The following is a 14,253-nucleotide window of genomic DNA, read 5'->3' as shown; positions in this document are numbered from 1 at the left end:
TTGAAGAGGGTCTGTGCAGTCTTTCTGCATAGTCTGCCATCTTGCCGCCAGCATGAATGATTTTCTTGATATGTTGTTGCAATCTATTGGCTAGGATTTTATTGAAGATTTTTGCATCTGTATTCATGAGAGATATTGTTCTGTAGTTTTCCTTTTGAGTGATGTCTTTGCCTGGTTTTGGTATCAAGGTTATGTTTGCTTCATGAAATGAGCTAGGGAGGGTTCCAGTGGCTGATGTTCTTGATGTCATCCCACAATTACTCTGGTTTTCAGTCACTGGTGTTCAGTGCATCAAATCTATTCTTAAGATGGTCTCTAAATTCCAAGGGTATATAATCAAGGTCATATTTTAGATCTTATGGACTTGTTTTAATTGTCTTCAGCTTCAACTTGAACTTGCATATGAACAGTTGATGGTCTGTTCAACAATCAGCTTCTGGTCTTGTTTAGCTAAAGATATTGAGCTTTGCCATTGCCTCTTTGCACAAAGGTAGTCGATCTGATTCCTGTGTATTCTATCTGGTGAAGTCCACATTTGTGTTGTTGAGAAAAGGTATTTGCAATGAATAAGTCGTTGGTCTTGCAAAATTCTATCATGAGATCTCCAGCATCATTTCTAACATATTTTTCAACTACCAGTGATTCTTCTTTGTTTCCAACTTTTGCATTCCAGTCATCAGTGATAACACATCTTGATTGCATGTTTGGTAAATTTCAGATTGGAGAAGTTGGCAAAAATCTTCAGTTTCCTGATCTTTGGCTTTAGTGGTTGGTGTGTAAATTTGAATAATGGTAGTATTAATTGGTCTTCCTTGTAGGCTTATGGATATTATCCTATCACTGACAGCATTATACTTCAGGATAGATCTTGAAACATTCTTTGTGATGATGATGAATGCCACAGCATTCCTCTTCAATTTATCATTCCTGGCATAGTAGATCATAAGGTTGATCATATGGCATATGATCATATGGTTGCCTGATGCAAAATGGCCAAAACCAGTCCATTTTAGCTCACTGATGCCTAGGATACTGATCTTTATTCATTCCATTACATTTTGGACAACTTCCAATTTTCATAGATTCATACTTCATACATTCCACGTTCTGATTATTAATGGATGTTTACAGCAGTTTCTTCTCATTTTGAGGCATGTCACATCATCAAATGGAGGTCCCAAAAGCTTTACTCCATTCACATCATTAAGGTCAGCTCTACTTCGAGGAGGCAGCTGTTCCCCAGTCATATTTTGAGTGCCTTCCAAACTGAGGGGCTCATCTTCCAGCACTATATTGGACAGTGTTTCAGGAGTATTCATAAAGTTTTACAGTAATATATCAGACAGTGTTTCACTGATATTCATAAGGGTTTCATTGGCTAATTCTCTGAGAAGTGGATGGCCCCTTCCTTCTTCTGAATCTGTCTTAGTCTGGAAGCTCCATTGAAACCTGTCCACCATGGGTGACCCTGCTGGTATTTGAAATACCAGTGGCATAGCCTCCAGCCTTACAGTAACACACAAGCCACCACATTACAACAAACTGACAGACAAGTTTTGAGGACTGTGTTATGTCAATTCATCTAGATGTCCCCTGAGATTATGGCACTAAGCCTCTAAACCCAGTGACTCATTTCCTCAAGGTGTTTGGTTATGACTGAAAAGTTTTTATACCTTTGCCCCATGTATATTTTACTCTGTATGTAGATATACTTGCAGTATGTACAAATAAGTATGTAGAAATATCCTCTGCCAAGAGGATATATATACATATATATATGTATATGTTGTTTTGTTGTTGTTATGTGCCATCAAGTTGAACCCGACATATATGTATATATATATATATATATATATATATATATATATATATATATATATATATACACACACACACAAACATGTACATACAAGTACCTCTATCCATATGTATATACACACACATACATGTACATACCTCTATCCACATGTATACACACACATACATGTGCATACAAGTACCTCTATCCATATGTATAGATACATACATGTATATACTTGTGGATGTATTCCTATATGCCGTTGTACACTTGTTCATCTTGCATATGTGTCTATGTATCTACTCATAAATTATTGTTTATTACTGCAGTGACTGGGTTCTCTAGAGAAACAAAACCAGTAAAGCTTATAAATATAGAGAAAGAGAAATTTATCTTAGGAAAATGGCTCACAAACTTATAAAAGCTGGCTAGTCCAAAGTTCTTGAATCAAACGCCAAGCTTGAGGCTTTTCCTGACTCACGCAGCTACAGGGGCTGAGGAGCTCAAGGTGGGCAGGCAGTATACTGGCTGTTGACTCCAACAAATGCCGAATCTAAGATCTCCAGGCTGAATGGTGGATTGTTCACTCACAGACAGTTGTAGGCAGCACAACAGAATCCTGATCCACAGAAGAGTGTCTCTTTTCTGAGGACGTCCATAACTATACTGGAAGCAGGCCACACTTCTAGGGAAACAACCTTTCAACAGATTGGCTGCTCAAAACATATACATCTGATCCCATCATTGGAACAGCCTACATCACAATTGCTTAAACCACACAGAATTGTGGTCAAGCCAAGTTGACACACAGCTCCAACTATCACAGTCCACCCCTTGTCAACTTGACATTTGCACACATCTTCTCAACCATATATAATCTCTAAATAAGGACAATTATAAGTTCATATTTTTGCCTAACATGATACACTAACACACATATAACCAAAACACATTAACCTAATTTACATTTCACAGTTCATAACAGAAGGAAACAAAAATATTTGATGCACATGTACAATGAAGAAATATAACAATCACAGTCTTCATTTCTGCAACTGGTCACGTGGTCATAGCTGATATTCAGAACTAACTTCTTCCACCACACATTCTGTATTGCCCTTGCCCACAGCAAGCACCTCAGCTAGTCATGGCTCCTTGGTGGAGTGACCCAAACCTTCATTCCTGAAGGGTCTGGGCCATTAGCAGTCATATCAGAATTGGCTTGCTGTAATTTTCCATTGACTTTAATCACAGGGCATGGTAGTACTAAGAGATGTCCCAAAGAATCTCCTGTATTCCAGACATATTCTTCTTTAACTCTATTATGTAATGTCAATCCAATTTCCCCTTGTAATTAGGATCTATCACACCAGATAGTACAGTATTGCCCTTCTTTGTCTGTTGATCCAGAGGCATGAGGAAGCCAAAATGGCTGAGTGGTATTCTTAATTTCCAGTTCAATGCAATCAGTATTGTGTCTCCAGGTGGGAGTGTTCCTCCCTTTGGGACTAAGATCTCCAGACCCACAGAGCGTAGGGTAGCAGGGTCAGGAAACAAAAAGTTTTTGAGTGAGTCACTAGGGGTAATAGTGAGTGGTACTACTCCTGTTTCCACCCCTTGGTTCCTGGATCCATGAATCTTGGCTATTGGAGAAATAGAACCATATATTGGATGCTGGTTTAGAGCATATACAGCCTACTGGAGAACATTGCCCCAATCCTTCAAGGTATTGCCACCTAGCTGGCACCGTAATTGTGGCCATTCATTCTATCAAGCCAGATGCTTCAGGATGATGGGGAACATGGTAAGACCAGTGAATTCCATGAGCATAGGCCCATTGTCCCACTCCATTTGCTGTGAATTGAGTCCCTTGATCTGAAATAATGCTGTGAGGGATACCATGATGGTGGATAAGGCATTCAGTAAGTCCACGGATGGTAGTTTTGGCAGAAGCATTGCATGCTTGTAAGACGAATCCATATGCAGAATAAGTATCTATTCCAGTAAGAACAAAACTCTGTCCTTTTCATGATGGAAGTGGTCCAATGTAATCAACCTGCCACCATGTTCCTGGCTGATCACCCCAAGGAATTGTTCCATATCACAGACTCAGTGCTGGTCTCTGCTGCTGGCAGATTGGGCACTCAGCAGTGGTGGTAGCCAAATCAGCTTTGGTAAGTGGGAGTCCATGTTGCTGAACCTATGCATAACCTCCATCCCTGACATCATGGCCACTTTGTCCATGAGCCCATCGAGCAATGACAGGAGTAGCTGGGGGGAAAGGATGGCTGGTTTCCACTGAACGTGTCATCCTATCCAACTAATTGTTAAAGTCCTCCTCTGCCAAGGTCACCTTTTGGTGGGCATCATATGAGACACAAATATCTTTACTCTTTTGGTCCAGTCAGAGAGATCTATCCACACACAACTTCCCCATACATCCTTGTCACCAATTTTCCAATCATGCTCCTTCCAAGTCCCAGACCATCCAGCTAAGCCATTAGCCAGAACCCATGAATCTGTATATAATAACATATCTGGCCATTTCTTCTTCCATGCAAAGTGAACAACATATGCACGGTTCAAAGTTCTACCCATTGAGAGGATTTCCCTTCACCACTATCCTTCAAGAAAGTCCCAGAAAGTGACTGCAGTGTCACTACTGTCCACTTTCAAGTGGTGCCTGCATATTGCGCAGAATCATCTGTAAACTAGGCATGAATTGTCTCTTCCTCAGTCAACTTATCATAAGGAACTCCCCATGAGGTCAGAGGTGCACACTGGGAGAGGGAAGGGAATGTGACTGGTGGAGACCATAGGCAGTTGGGTTACTTCCTCATGGAACTTGTGCCTTTAGGTCCTGCTCAAGCCCGATCTCTGATACACCACTTCCATTTAATGATGGAGTGCTGCTGTGCACATCTAACTTTATGACTCTGTGGGTCAGACAACAGCCAGTTCATGATGGGCAGCTCAGGCCTCATGGCGACATGGTGATCCATGGTTAGGCATTCAGTCTCTACTAAAGCCCAGTAACAAGCTAAAAGCTGTTTCTAAATAGGAGAGTAGTTATCTGCAGAGGATGGCGGGGCTTTGCTCTAAAATCCCAAGGGTCGGCATTGTGATTCACCAATAGGGACCTGCCAAAGACTCCAAACAGCATCTCTGTCTACTACAGATACTTTAAGCACCATTGGATCAGCCGGATCATATGGCCCAGGTGGCAGAGCAGCCTGCACAGCTACCTGAACCTGTTGCAGAGCTTTCTGTTGTTCTGGGCCCCACTCAAAACTAGCAGCTTTCCAAGTCACTTGATAAATAGGCCGCAGCCACACACCCAAATGAGGGATATGTTGCCTCCAAAATCCAAAGAGACCCACCAGACGTTGTGCCTCCTTTTAGTTGTGGGGGAAGCCAGATACAAAAACTTATTCTTCAATTTAGTAGGACTATCTCAACATGGCCCACACCATTGGACCCCTAGAAATTTCACTGAGGTGGAAGGTGCTTGAATTTTTGTTTGGTTAATTTTCCAACCTCTAACATGCATATGTCTCACCAATTTAGAGTCCTCAATACTTCTTCCTTACAAGGTCCAATCAGCACAATGTCATCAATATAATGGACCAGTGTGATGTCTTGTGTAAGGGAAAGGTGATCAAGATCCCTACAGACTAAATTATGACATTGTTCTGGGGAGTTAATATACCCCTGAGGAAGGACTGAGAAGGTATACCGTTGGCCTTGTCTGCTGAAGGCAAACTGCTTTTAATGGTCTTTTGAAATTGGTATCAAGAAAAAGACATTGGCCAGATCAATAGCTGCATACCAAGTACCAGGAGATGTACTAATTTGCTCAAGCAATGAAACCACATCAGGAACAGCAGCTGCAATTGGAGCCACTACCTTATTAAATTTATGATAATCTACCATCATTCTCCAAGATCCATCTGTTTTTTGCACAAGCCAAATAGGTGAATTAAATGGGGATGTGGTGGGAATCACCACCCCTGCATCCTTCAAGTCCTTGATGGTGGCAGTAATCTCCGCAACCCCTCCAGGGATGCAATATTGCTTTTGGTTTACTATTTTTGTAGATAGAGGCAGTTCCAATGGCTTCCACTTGGCTTTTCCTACCATAATAGCCCTTACTCCATGTCAGGGATGCAATGTGGGAATTCTGCCAATTGCTCAGTATATCTGTTTCAATTATGCATTCTGGACCTGGGAAAATCACTACCGGATGGGTTTGGGGACCCACTGTACCCACTGTGAGATGCACCTTAGCTAAGACTCCATCAATAACTTGACCTCCATATGCCCCTACTCTGACTGGTGGGCCACAATGACGCTTTGGGTCTCCTGGAATTAGGGTCAGTTCAGAGCCAGTGTCCAGTAATCCCCAAAAAGTCTGATTATTTTCTCTTCCCCAATGAACAGTCACTCTCGTAAAAGGCCTCAGATCCCTTTGGGGAAGGCTGGGAGAAAGATTGACATTATAGGTTTTTGGCAATGTAGTGGGGTCCTTCCTCAAAGGGACCTGGCCTCCTCTTCATTCAAGGGGTTGTGGGTCTGTAAACAGATTCAAGTCTTGGAATTGATTGAGAGGCCGTGACTCTGTATTCTGGCAATTCATTCTAGGTTGTTGTTCACGTGACCTAGAATTCTTCTGTCTATACAGATCCAGTAAATATTTAGTAGGTTTGCCACTACGAGGAACACCATGCACAAGTAGCCAATGCCATAATTCCACACAAGTCAGTCTACTCTGATTACTATTCTGACTCTGCTGTCCATTACAGTAACCATGCCCACCTTGCCTTTGTTGATTAACTGCTGCCACTTGGCCCCTACTACCGTGGGGTTCAATCAGCCCCATTATAGTTAAGTGTCTTAGTTCAATTAGGGCAGTTCCCACTGTCAAATCTGGTTTGCATCAAATAACAATCACAGCAGTCTTCAAGGGTGCTGGAGTTTCCTTCACAAATTTATTCCTCACTGTACTGGTGAAAGGTGTGTCTTCTGGACTCTCCATTTCTGGCTCTAGGGGTCTAATCTGATAAATCCATTCTAACAGGACAATTTCCCTAAGCCTCTGGATACCTTCTTCTACATCATACCAAGGCAGGTCTGGTACTTCAACTTACCTTAAGGTAGGCCACTGCAAAATCCATGCTTCAGTAAGCCAACCAAATAAACTATTAGATCCTTTCCTAACCTCTTGAGCTGAAACATTGAATGAAGAATCAGTACTTAGTGGGCCTAAATCAATAAATTCAGACTGATCCAATGGTACATTCCTTGCACCATTATTCCACACCCTCAGTAGCCATTCCCATACATATTCTCTAGGTTTCTGTCTGTACATTTTAGCAAAATCAAGTAGGTCTTTTCTGGTATTGCTTACCACTTCCTCAGTCACACTTCGAATTTCACCTTTTGGGGCTCACTTGGACTTAACTTTAGTTATAGGTCTAGCAGCAACAATGGGTGGTTGGGGCAGTTCATGAGAACATTCAGCAATGTCTTCCATGGCCTCTGTCTCAAGCAATGACCCAGAAGAAACAGTTGGGTTAATCCAGTCAAACTGAGGTAGAGGGGATAATGGTTTTACAATAATCCCTTCAGATGAGAGAGATTCAACAGAATTTACAGGCTCCAGTATCCTGATCTTCGTGCTCTGGTAGCATAGTGCCTGAGGCACTTGACTGCTAACCAGAAGTCTGGAGGTTCAAACCCACCAGCTGCTCCTCAGAAGGAAGATGGGCAATCTACTTCCATAGGATACTGCCTTGGAAACCCAAGGAGGGATCGCTATGAGTTGGGTGTGACTCAACAGCACATAACAACAACAACAACATCCACTACTGTAAAAGTCAAGGAAAGGTTTACATATGTTGTTGTTAGGTGCTGTCAAGTTGTTTCCAACTCTTAGCAACCTCATATACAAGAGAACGAAATACCGCCCGAGCCCATGCCAGTTTCATGATCCTTGCTATACTTGAGCCCATTGTCACAGCCACCATGTCAATCTATCTCGTTTAAGGCCTTTCCCTCTTTCGTCGACCCTCCACTTACCAAGCATGACATCCTTCTCCAGGAAACGGTCCTTTCTGACAACATGACCAAAATAGGTGAGACGACGTCTGGCCACTCTCGCTTCCAAGGAGCATTTCAGCTGCATGTCTTCCAGGACAGATCTGTTAGTTCTTTTAGTAGTCCATGGCACTTTAGCATTCTTTGCCAGCACCACAACTCAAAAGCATCAACTCTTCTTCGGTCTTCCTTATTCATTCATTGTCCAGCTAGGTTTACATATAGAAGCAAACTTTTTTTGTTGGTTACTAGGGATGGGATGTGAGGGGAGAGAAAATTGCTAGATAGGCAAGAGAAAAGTATTAATTTGAGTGACAAGAAGTCAATATACTAAAAGCAAGTGACCAACACAATAACAATAAGGAAAAGGAGACAGAGAGGTACACAAGAAGTAAAGACAACAAAGATAAACATCTTACATAATCATTGTCAGTAACAACAAACATTAATCTATGGGTGGATACATAGGTAGACAGGCTGAGTGATCAGGTATATTGGGACAAAAGGGAATATACCCACCAGTTTGGCAGATATGTCTATATACATATTTGTATGTGCTATAATAATGTCCATATATATAATAGAACTAATGGGGCCATTATAATAACTTCTTAACCATAGCCAAACACGCTGAGGGAGTGAGTCACTAGGTCCAGGGGCTTGGGGCCATGGTTTCAAGGAACATCAAGCTCAGTTTGCATAACATACTGCACAAAAATATTGTTCTAGATCCTACTTTGGTGAGTAGTGACTAAGGACTTAAAAACTTGCAAGCAGCCATCTAAGGTGCAACAATTGGTTTCTCTTTGTCCAGTGCAAAGAAGAATGAAGAAAACTATCAAGTGACTGTGAGCCAATCCAAAAGACTAGTAGGCCAGTGAACCTCAGCCTACATGACCCTGAGACCAGAAGAGTTAGTTGGTGCATGACTACCACTATCAACCACTTGGAAAGGGATCAAAATAAGAGATCCTGGATAGAATGGGAGAAAAATGTGGAAGAAAACTCAAAACTGTAAAAAAAAAAAGACCAGGCTTACTGGTTTGGTAGAGATTGATAAAACCCCAAGGTTATCACCCCTAGTGACCCTTTAGGCCTAGATTTGAACTCACTCCTGTGGCTTCCAGCCAAACAATAGACAGCCATATAAGGTGAACATTTACATCACATAGGTACATTCCTTAGAATAATCAACCATGGCAGACAAGAAGGGTAGTATTTGCACAGGGAGACAGCTCAGAGGGCAGGAATACATGGGAAGGAAGGACACAGGGAAAGGATAACCAGAGGGAGGAAGTGGGAAGACAGCTGTTACATTATGGATATTGCAATGTCATGAAACAGAATGGGTATTACCTGTTGTACAGAAAACTAATTCTTCTATAAACTTTCATCAAAATCAGAATTTAAAAAAATGAAAAAAAAATATCTAACCCTGATAGAGAGAGGGAAAGAAGGTTGGATGGAAGTGCCCTAGACTGTGGAACAGTCTAAAGAAGGTTTGGAAAAACTGTCAGGAACTCCCTGAGCTAAAGTTGATATACCTGCTGTAGCAGTAGATATGTGAGGCACCTTCTCATAGCTGCCACAGTCCACCCCTTTTGCAGCTCATATGTCTACTCTTCATACAGGTTCAAGAAGAAGCTCCTCCATGATTTTCATGGGTATTTCTTTCGGAAGACATTATTAACATGTGGATAAAATCTTCACTTTTTTCGCTTTCCCATATGTTTAACAACATTTCTCCACTGAAGATGGCTTTGCCTCATGACTTTCTTGTCTTTCACCTTCTAGGACCCTGAGCACATGCTCACACTACTGATCACTGCACAGGAATTTCCACATATTCTTATCTCAGGTAACTTCCCCCACACAAAGTGGATGACTGAGTGCACTGCTCACAGTTCTGTCTATTAGGAATATTATTTCTTGGCACAGTCTTCAAGGGCCAACTCTGAATGTTGCTGCAATACATATGTTGAGTGCTTTCAGCTTGGACCCCACATACTGAACTGGTTTATCCACACACCAAGCTTAAAATTTTCCCCCCTTCCTCATCCAGTTTTATGGGACTCTTCAAATGTCAATAGGTGAAAACAGGTGCAACAGGGGGTAGATGACATGAACTACCTGCTAAGGCAGCTTATTCATTCTCTCTGGTCCTGCTAAGATTTATCCTGAATGTACCATTTCCATCTTATAGTGGACTACTGCTGAGTTTTTCTGACTTTATGACTTGGTGGGTCCAACACAACCCAGCTCACAATGGGAAGTTCCAGATACACAGTCACTTGATGTACCATGGTCAAGTGTTCCATCTCTATTAAGACAATGTAATATGTCAAAGGCTGTTTCTCAAAGGACACAACTTATCTGCATGGAAGTCAACACTTTACTCTAGCATTTTAGAGGTTTGAGTTGTGATCTTCCACTGGAGCTTTACATAAGCTTTTCCTACCACTGACACTCCCAACACCATAGTGTCTGCAGATTTCTTTGATCCAAGAAGTAGGGAGATTTTAACATGGCCTGGAGCTGATTCAGAGCCCTTTTCTTGCTTTGGTGCCAATTAATGTGGGCAGCCTTCCAGGTTCCCAATATATGGGTTGGAATAGTCTTCCTGTTTGTGGAATGCATTGACTCACAGAGGCCTACCAGACACTGTAATTCCTTCTTATCAAGTTGTAGCAATTTGTCTTTTACTTTGGAAATAATATACAGGCATGCTCCTAACTATACTACATCTAAAATCTTCACTGAAGTGTCCACCTCCTGAATCTTCATAGAGTTTATCTCCAAGCCTCTGAAACATATATATATTTTCAAGGCCTTCAGCATCTTGGCCACTTCCTGGTTGACTTGTCCGAACAGCATGATGTTGTTGACCTAATCGTGTGATATTGAGGTGGTCCAGATCAATTTGGATCATCTTATGACAGAGAGTGGGAGAATTAACATAGCTCTGAGGCAACACTGTAAATGAATAACAATGAATATTATTGTCTACCTCACAGTAATGCAAATTGCTTTCAATCTTCTTTTATAATTGAAATGCTATACATAAATAGAAGGAATGTATTTGCTAAATCAATGGGTACATGCCACAATACTGAAACCTTGGTGGATCAGTGTTAGAATTCTTGCTTTCCATGCAGGATACCTGTATTTGATTCATGGAAAATGCACCTCACACACAGCTACCACCTTTCTGTTAGAAGAAACTTGTGTGGTGCAATGATTCTAAACAGATTTGAGTGGAGCTTTCGGACTAAAATGGACTAAGAAGATAGGTTGGGTAATCTACTTCCAAAAATCAGCCAGTGAAAACTCTATGGATCCCAATGGTCCAATCTGTAACTTTGGGCCAAGAAGTGTTTTGTTCCATTGTGCATGGGTTTGCCATGAGTCAAGGAATGACTCAACAGCAGGTAAAAACAACCTGAAGCCTTATTAATCTTCTCTCGCAGTGATAGCATATCTGGTATAATAGCTGGGATGGGGCAATACTGGGTTAAATCTGTAGTAGTCTCCAATCATTTCCCAGAAGATGCGCTATGCTACTAAAAAGATAAAATACTTAGGAATAAATTTTACTAGGAGCACAAAAGACCTATACAAAGAAAATTACAAAACACTACTACAAGAAACTACAAGGGATCTATATAAATGGAAGAACATGTCCTGTTCATGGATAATAAACTAAAAAAACCCTCACTACTGTCACGTCAGTAAGGCACTTGACGGCTAACCCGAAAGCTAGCATTCAAACCCACCAGCCACTCCTCAGAAGGAAGATGGGGCAATCTACTTCCATAGTGATACTACCTCGGAAACCCAAGGAGGGGTCGCTGTGAGTCAGGGCCAACTCGACAGCACATAACAACAACAACAACAACAACAACTGTCATGTTGTTCCCAACTCATGGTGATACCACCTTGGGTTTCCAAGCCAGTATCTCTATGGAAGTAGATTGCCCTTTCTTCCATCCAAGGAGTGGCTGGTGGGTTTGAACTGCCAGCCTTCTGGTTAGCAGTCAAATGCCTTAGGCACTATGCCACCAGAACATCTTGTTCATGGATAGGAAGACTGAATATTGTGAAAATGCAATACTACCCAAAGCAATCTATACATTCAATGTAATCCCAATCTAGATGCCATCAACATTTTTTGAAAATGGAAAAAACAATCACTTTCACATGGAAAGCAAAGAGACCCTGGAAAGCACTACTGAAGAAGAAAAATAAAGTAGGAGGTCTCATACTCCTGGACCTCAAAACCTATTATACAGCCAGGGTAGTCAAAAGAGAGTGGTATTGGTACAATGATAGAGAGATAGACCAATGGAACAGAATCAAAAACTCAGAAACAGACCCATCCATCTATGGACATCTGATCTTTGATAAAGGCCCAAAACCCATTAAGTGGGGGAGAAACAGCCTCTTTAACAAATGGTGCTGGCAAAACTGGATACACATTTGCAGAAAAATGAAACAAAACCCATATCTCACCCCATACACAAAAATGAACTCAAGTTGGATCAAAGACTTAAATGCAAAACCCCAATCTATAAAGCTCGTCAAAGATAAGATAGAGACAAATCTAGGGGCCCTAACTTATGGCATAAATAGACTATCAAGCACAGCCCCAAATGCACAGGCAGTGGAAGAGAAACTAGATGACTGGGATCTTTTAAAAATTAAATTTTTATGTGCATCTAAACACTTCTCCAAAAGGGTAAAAAGAGAACCTACAAATTGGGGAAAAAAAATAGGCTCTGACATATCTGACAAGGGACTTATCTCCAAAATTTATATAAATCTTCAATACCTCAACACCAAAAAGAGAAACAACCAAATTAAAAAATGGGCAAGGAAAATGAACAGACACTTGACTAAAGAGGATATACAGGTGGCCCACTAACACATGAAGAAATGCTCATGATCATTAGCCATTAGAGAGATGAAAATCAAAACAATAATGAGATATCATCTCACCCCAGCAATAATAGCAAAGTTCCACAAGACAGAAAATAACAAATGCTGGAGAGGCTGTGGAGAGATTGGAACTCTCATACACTGCTGGTGGGACTGCAAAATGGTACAACCATTGTGGAAAATGGTATGGCATTTGCTTAAAAACCTGAAAATAGTCAGTTCCGGTAAGATGGTGGAATAGGCAGAAAGACTGCACAGACCTTCTTCAGCAGAAGAATTTGCATGAAAACACCAAAAAAAGGAGACATATGGAGCTGTGGTCTGGCAGTGATCCTGAAGGCACAGACAGCTTGGATATTCCCGAGTGGTGGTATCATCTAAGAGTTAACCTAAAAATTGGCCCTGCTAGCCAGGGACTGCACAGAGGACTGCTCTGGTGGCTGGGGAATAAAAGGGGAAGCGGTGAAGAAGAAGGTGGGATGAGCTGTGGACTTTTCTCTGTCCAGAGGGCTGAGCCATTATGAATGTTTACAAGTGGTTCGACCATTTTGGATATTTAAAGCAACAGTGTTCTCCTAGATTCCAGGGACTTAAGAACAGGCTCCAGTAACCCCAAGGACATTCCAGACCTGGACGACTGGAAAGTTACTGTTCCTGTGTGATTACACAGTGTATTTTTTGTCCATTTGCTTTTACTTTTTTTGATGGTTATTCAATTGTTATTTTTGTCTAACTGAGTGGAAGACAGCAACAGTCCCCATACGACACAACTACACCCACACCTCCTGCAGCTTCACTTACTGAGTGAGAGCTACCACTTCCTTCTCCACCAATGGGCCAACAATAAACAACCACCAAGAAGAGCCTGACTCATCCTTAGCTGCTCTTCACAAATGGTTAACAGAGATCTAAATACAACAATGCCACAATGCCTTGGAAACAAGAGACCATCACAGTCCACACAAAGAAGCAAAATAAAGTGGTAGAAACAAGGGAGCAGGATACAGACCCAGAACACATCTCTGAGGAAGAAACAGCATTTGAACTCTCTAATAAGGAGTTCAAAAGAATTATATTTAGGTATCTTCAAAGGATTGAGAGACAGACCAAGGAAAACACACACAAAACCCTACAAGAATTTTGGAAGAAAATACAAGAACAAAATGACATAATAAATGAAAAATTAGAAATGATTCAAAATCTACAGATAGAAATCCAGAAGATTAATACTAAATCGTCAAAATTAGATAAGAAGGGCAGAGGAGTAGACTTGATGCAATGGAAGACAGAATTAATGAGACTGAAGACAAATACCTGAATACTTCTATAGAAAAGGATCAATCAGAAAAAAGATCAAAACAAAATGAAGAAAGCCTAAGGTTCATGTGGGATACCATCAAAAGGAATAACTTACATGTCATTGG

Source organism: Orycteropus afer, unplaced genomic scaffold (genome assembly GCF_000298275.1).
Source record: "Orycteropus afer afer isolate SDZICR_OR568_19922 unplaced genomic scaffold, OryAfe1.0 scaffold00030, whole genome shotgun sequence".
Lineage (NCBI taxonomy): Eukaryota > Metazoa > Chordata > Mammalia > Tubulidentata > Orycteropodidae > Orycteropus > Orycteropus afer.
The sequence above is the reverse complement of the archived record's forward strand: the minus strand, read 5'-3'. Positions refer to the sequence as shown.